This window comes from Pseudophryne corroboree, chromosome 4 (assembly GCF_028390025.1).
Source record: "Pseudophryne corroboree isolate aPseCor3 chromosome 4, aPseCor3.hap2, whole genome shotgun sequence".
Taxonomy (NCBI): domain Eukaryota; kingdom Metazoa; phylum Chordata; class Amphibia; order Anura; family Myobatrachidae; genus Pseudophryne; species Pseudophryne corroboree.
Window position 1 is genome coordinate 916178612 of NC_086447.1, and position 5000 is coordinate 916183611.

The 5000-nt window shown below is 48.6% G+C and overlaps 1 long non-coding RNA gene across 2 annotated transcripts in view; it reads right to left on the reverse strand.

Annotated features, from left to right (window-relative positions):
• The window catches only part of LOC134911895 (uncharacterized), a 96325-nt gene that overhangs the window by 32312 nt on the left and 59013 nt on the right, over positions 1 to 5000 (reverse strand). The window lies entirely within an intron of this gene.

Consider the following 5000-nt stretch of genomic DNA (forward strand, 5'->3'; position numbering starts at 1 on the left):
CACATAATAAGAATTTACTTACCGATAATTCTATTTCTCGGAGTCCGTAGTGGATGCTGGGGTTCCTGAAAGGACCATGGGGGAATAGCGGCTCCGCAGGAGACAGGGCACAAAAGTTAAGCTTTAGGATCAGGTGGTGTGCACTGGCTCCTCCCCCTATGACCCTCCTCCAAGCCTCAGTTAGGATACTGTGCCCGGACGAGCGTACATAATAAGGAAGGATTTTGAATCCCGGGTAAGACTCATACCAGCCACACCAATCACACTGTACAACCTGTGATCTGAACCCAGTTAACAGTATGAGAACAGAGGAGCCTCTGAAAGATGGCTCACTACAACAATAACCTGATTTAGTTAACAATAACTATGTACAAGTATTGCAGATAATCCGCACTTGGGATGGGCGCCCAGCATCCACTACGGACTCCGAGAAATAGAATTATCGGTAAGTAAATTCTTATTTTCTCTATCGTCCTAGTGGATGCTGGGGTTCCTGAAAGGACCATGGGGATTATACCAAAGCTCCCAAACGGGCGAGAGAGTGCGGATGACTCTGCAGCACCGAATGAGAGAACTCCAGGTCCTCCTTAGCCAGGGTATCAAATTTGTAGGATTTTACAAACGTGTTCTCCCCCGACCACGTAGCCGCTCGGCAAAGTTGTAAAGCCGAGACCCCTCGGGCAGCCGCCCAAGATGATCCCACCTTCCTTGTGGAATGGGCATTTACATATTTTTGGCTGTGGCAAGCCTGCCACAGAATGTGCAAGCTGAATTGTACTACAAATCCAACGAGCAATAGTCTGCTTAGAAGCAGGGGCACCCAGCTTGTTGGGTGCATACAGGATAAAACAGCAAGTCAGATTTCCTGACTCCAGCCGACCTGGAAAACTATATTTTCAGGGCCCTGACAACATCCAGCAACTTGGAGTCCTCCAAGTCCCTAGTAGCCGCAGGTACCACAATAAGCTGGTTCAGGTGAAACGCTGACACCACCTTAGGGATAAACTGGGGACGAGTCCGCAGCTTTGCTCTGTCCGAATGGACAATCAGATATGGCTTTGTGAGACAAAGCCGCCAATTTTGACACTCGCCTGGCCGAGGCCAGGACCACCCGCATGTTCACTTTCCATGTGAGATATATCAAATCCACAGATTTGAGTGGTTTAAACCAATGTGATTTTTGGAATCCCCAAAACTACGTTGAGATCCCCCAGTGCCACTGGAGACATCAAAAGGGGTTGTATATGCAGTACTCCCTTGACAAACTTCTGGACTTCAGGAACTGAAGCCAATTCTTTCTGGAAGAAAATCGACAGGCCGAAATTTGAACCTTAATGGACCCCAATTTGAGGCCCATAGACACTCCTGTTTGCAGGAAATATAGGAATTAACCTAGTTGAAATTCTTCCGTGGAGCCTTCCTGGCCTCACACCATGGAACATATTTTCACCTAAACTGTGATAATGTTGTGCGGTCACCTCCTTCCTGGCTCTGACCAGGGTAGGGATGACCTCTTCCGGAATGCCTCTTTCCCTTAGGATCCGGCGTTCACCCGCCCCTGCGTCAACGCAGCTGCGGTAAGTCTTGGAACAGACATGATTCTTGCTGAATCAAGACCCTTCTTATCTCTTGAAGTTCCGGTTACCAAGTCCTTCTTGGCCAAACCGGAGCCACGAGTATAATTCTTACTCCTCTCCTTCCTATAATTCTCAATACCCTGGGTATGAGAGGCAGAGGAGGGAACACATACCCGACTGGTACACCCACGGTGTTACCAGAGCGACCCAGCTATTGCCTGAGGGTCTCTTGACCTGGCGCTTCAGGTGGGACGCCATCTTCCCAACGGTTTACAATCATGTGGAAACTTCCAGATGAAGTTCCCACTTTTCCGAGTGGAATTCATTCCTGCTGAGGAAATTCAGTTTTCCACTCCCGGAATGAACACTGCTGACAGTGTTATCACATGATTTTTCGCTCAGCGAAAAGTTCTTGCTGTCATTGCCCTCCTGCTTCTTGTGCCGCCCCGTCTGTTTACGTGGGCGACTGCCATGATGATGTCCGACCAGATCAGCACCGACTGACTTTGAAGCAGAGGTCTTCCTAGGCTCAGAGCATTGTAAATTGCTCTTAGCTCCAGTATATTCATGTGGAGAAAAGTCTCCAGACTTGACCACACTCCTTGGAAATTTCTTCCCTGTGTGACTGCTTCCCAGCCTCTCAGGCTGGCATCCGTGGTCACCAGAACACAGTCCTGAATGCTGAATGTGCTGTCCTCTAGAAGATGAGCACTCTGCAGCCCCCACAGAAGAGACACCCTTGTCCTTGGAGACAGGATTATCTGCTGATGCGATCCGGACCATTCGTCCAGCAAATCCCCCTGAAATTTTTTTTCGTGAGATCTGCCGAATGGAATTGCTTCGTAAGAAGCCACCATTTTTCCCAGGACTCCTGTGCATTGATGCACTGATACTTGGCCTGGTTTTAGGAGGTTTCAGACTAGTTCGGATAGCTCCCTGGCTTTCTCCTCCAGGAGAAACACCTTTTTCTGGACTATGCCCAGAATCATTCCTAGGAACAGCAGACGTATCGTCGGAAAAACGCTGCGATTTTTGGAATATTTAGAATCCACTCGTACTGTCGTAGAACTACTTTAGATAGTGCTATTCCGACCTCCAACTGTTCTCTGGACCTTTCCCTTTTCAGGATATCGTCCAAGTAAGGGATAATTAAGATGCCCTTTTCTTTGAAGAGAATCATCTTTTCGGCCATTACCTTGGTAAAGGCCCGGGGTGCCGTGGATAATTCAACGGCAGCGTCAGAAACTGATATTGACAGTTCTGTACCACGAACCATAGGTACCCTTGTTGAGAAGGGCAAATTTGGACATGGAGGTAATCCTTGATGTCCAGGGACACCATATAGTCCCCTTTTTTCCGGTTCGCTATCACTGTTCTGAGTGACTCCATCTTGATTTGAACCTTTGTATGTAAGTGTTCAAAGATTTCAGATTTAGAATATGTCTCACCAAGCCGTCTGGCTTCAGTAACACAATATAGTGTGGAAGACTAATGCCCTTTTCCTTGATTGTAGGAGGGGTACTTTGATTATCACCTGCTGGAAATACAGCTTGTGAATTTTTTCCAATACTGCCTCCCTGTCGGAGGGAGCCTTTGGTAAAGCAGACTTCAGGAACCTGCGAGGAAAAGATGTCTCGAATCTCCAAACTGTACCCCTGGGATAATACTCTGTACGATCTAGGGGTCAACTTGCGAGTGACCCCACTGCACGCTGAGACTCTTGAGACGACCCCCCACCTCACCTGAGTCAGCTTGCACGGCCCCAGCGTCCTGCTGAGGACTTGGCAGACTCGGTGGAGGGCTTCTGTTCCTGGAAAGGGGCTGCCTTCTGCAGTCTACTTCCCTTTCCTCTATGTCTGGGCAGATATGACTGGCCTTTTGCCCGCATGCCCTTATGGGAACGGAAGGATTGAGGCTGAAAAGACAGTGTCTTTTTCTGCTGAGATGTGACTTGGGGTAAAAAGGTTGGATTTCCCAGCTGTTGCCGTGGCCCCCAGGTCCGATGGACCGACCCCAAGTACCTCCTCTCCTTTATACGACCATACTTTCATGTGCCGTATGGGATCTGCATCACCTGACCACTGTCGTGTCCATAACATCTTCTGGCAGATATGGACAACGCACTTATCTTGATGCCAGAGTGCAAACATCCCTCTGTGCATCTCGTATATATATATATATATATAGACTGCATCCTATTAAATGCTCTATATCACTAAAATATTTTCAGTCAGGGAATCCGACCAAGCCAACCAAGCACTGCATTTCCAGGCTGAGGCGATCGCTGGTCGCAGTATAACCACCGTATGTGTGTATATACTTTTTAGGATATTACTCCAGCTTCATATCAGCTGGCTCCCTGAGGGCGGCCGTATCTGGAGGCGGTAACGCCACATGATAAGCGTGTGAGCGCCTTATCCACCCTAAGGGGTGTTTCCCAACGCGCCCTAACTTCTGGCGGGAAAAGGTATAACGCCAATATTTGCTATCGGGGTAAACCCACGCCTCATCACACACTTCATTTTATTTTATCTGATTCAGGAAAAACTACGGTAGTTTTTTCACTCCCACATAATACCCATCTTTGTGGTACTTGTAGTATCAGAAATATGTAACACCTCCTTCATTGCCCTTAACGTGTGGCCCTAATGAGGAATACGTTTGTTTATTCACCGTCGACACTGGATTCAGTGTCCGTGTCGACCGACTAAGGTAAACGGGCGTTTTAAACCCCTGACGGTGTTTTTGAGACGTCTGGACCGGTACTAATTGTTTGTCGGCCGTCTCATGTCGTCAACCGACCTTGCAGCGTGTTGACATTATCACGTAATTCCCTAAATAAGCCATCCATTCCGGTGTCGACTCCCTAGAGAGTGACATCACCATTACAGGCAATTGCTCCGCCTCCTCACCAACATCGTCCTCATACATGTCGACACACGTACCGACACACAGCACACACACAGGGAATGCTCTGATAGAGGACAGGACCCACTAGCCCTTTGGAGAGACAGAGGGAGAGTTTGCCAGCACACACCAAAAACGCTATAATTATATAGGGACAACCTTATATAAGTGTTTTCCCTTATAGCATCTTTATATATATTTCTAACGCCAAATTAGTGCCCCCCCTCTCTGTTTTAACCCTGTTTCTGTAGTGCAGTGCAGGGGAGAGCCTGGGAGCCTTCCCTCCAGCCTTTCTGTGAGGGAAAATGGTGCTGTGTGCTGAGGAGATAGGCCCCGCCCCTTTTTCGGCGGGCTCGTCTCCCGCTCTTCAACGGATTCTGGCAGGGGTTAAATATCTCCATATAGCCCCCGGAGGCTATATGTGAGGTATTTTTTGCCAAATAACAGGTTTCCATTGCTGCCCAGGGCGCCCCCCCCAGCGCCCTGCACCCTCAGTGACTGCCGTGTGAAGTGTGC